This window comes from Gavialis gangeticus, unplaced genomic scaffold, assembly GCF_001723915.1.
Source record: "Gavialis gangeticus isolate Ggan-Ray unplaced genomic scaffold, GavGan_comp1, whole genome shotgun sequence".
NCBI classification, from domain to species: domain Eukaryota; kingdom Metazoa; phylum Chordata; order Crocodylia; family Gavialidae; genus Gavialis; species Gavialis gangeticus.
The window spans coordinates 9,741,954-9,743,708 of NW_017729025.1; the positions used below are offsets into that span (position 1 = coordinate 9,741,954).

At 51.3% G+C, this 1,755-nt stretch overlaps 1 protein-coding gene across 1 annotated transcript in view; it reads right to left on the reverse strand.

Moving 5' to 3' along the window:
- The window catches only part of MNAT1 (MNAT1, CDK activating kinase assembly factor), a 215,422-nt gene that overhangs the window by 168,548 nt on the left and 45,119 nt on the right, over positions 1-1,755 (reverse strand). The window lies entirely within an intron of this gene.

Sequence of the window (1,755 nt, forward strand, 5' to 3'; positions counted from 1 at the left end):
GCCCAACCCCATTCCCAAGCATGCGAATGGGGAAATGCCTTTCACTTGACAGCATCTATATAAACTGGCCTTACATCAGCAGATTCATGATTCATCACACCAGAGAGGCAGTGCACGCCATTCGTCTCAGTCCGAGTATGTCTGACAGCATTAGCATGATGCACATTTCTCTTAGATAATCAAAGAAACCCCATCAGTTGAGTCAACATAGGAAGAATCATTTACAAGAAAGAGGAGAGAGAAATGCCAAAAGTAATTAATGGGGGAGCCAAGAAACAGAAGCAGGAGTCTTCTTCTATTAATGATCATATCATCACAGTACTTGGGCAGCTTAGACACGGACCAGGAACCCTTTGTAGTGGGTGCCACACAAACTGGCCAAAAGGACAGTGCAAGGTCTCCAGGGCAGGGACTCTACGTGTCCGTCTGTGCCACCCCAGCACGGCACTAGAGAGGACTGTTCAGAGACATGCAGCTCTCGCTCCTTATACACCACCACCAGAAGTAGTAGTAGTGTAGTTGCCATTGCGCTGCGTATGTGCCGATCGGCACTCTGCTATATGAATTGCTGTTTGGTAGGCAGTGCCTACGCAGCATCTCTGTACAGCGCTGCCTCGCACCCTCCTGAAGCGGTATGGAGATACCCAAAGACAGTCATTCTCAACCTTTTTTGTACCAGGAGTCGTTTGTAAACATTGATGGCCAGTACCCCTCACTCCGGATCCACTGCCCCCCACCCCAGGCCCCAGTGTATAGGGCAGGGGGTGTATGTGTGGGACATGGGGGGCCCTAAGCAGCCCCTTCCAGGTGGGAACTCTGCCAGTCTACAAGGGGAAAGCCACCCTTTTCCATGTTTCTCTCCTCTAAAGGGCAATTCATTTTTCAAGCTTGTTGATCCATTTTTAAAGTCTGTTTGCAAGCCTTCCATATATTCTTGTGACCCACATTTGGGTCGTGACCCACAGGTTGAGAAATGCTGCCCTCAGACAACTGGCAGCTGATCCTATTCCCCTGTATGCATCTCTGTAACAATCAGATAGCCTGAGAGGCAGCTGTCTCACTTCAGTAACCCAACCATTGCCAAGCTCTTATCAAACCATCTGAAGGAAGATAATGGGGAAGCTTTCCAGAGGTTTAAGGGATCCCTGTCCAAAGGTATGGGGCAGCCGGAGCTAAAAGGACAAAGGTGTTTGTTTGCAAACCTGAGCAGTGGACACAGGAGGCCAGCACTGAAGGGCCTCTCAGTGCTGAATAAGATGCTGGTAGGGTGCGACTAGCCTACGAAGGGCCACAGCTATTGAGAGAAGAGGTAGCAAGGAAGAAGATTAAGAAATGTGCTTTCATTTAGAGCAGAGGTGTCAAACTCACCCAGCCCCATCAGCTGGATCTGTGCCCTTGCACTGGAGGCAACATACAGGCTGCTCTGCTCAGTGCAGCATACACCCTGCGCCATTAGAGGTGCAGCGATATATCAGTCCCATATCAGCACCGATATAAGGAAAATTGACTGCATCAGCAACTGGCTTTTTTGGCTGACGTGGCCAATAACGTGGCTGATAAATGCCCCGTGCATGCACGCAGCTGCAGCACAGCACACAGGCAGGTAGGAGCGCAGCCAGGTCCGGCTGGTAAGTCTGTTGTGAGGGAAGGGGTGTTGGGGAGGTGTGGAAATGAAGGCCTCAGCTGCGAGGGAGGGACTGGGACAGGGGCAGGGCTGGGGTGGGGCAGGGTGTGGGACAGAGCCGCGGCTTGTCT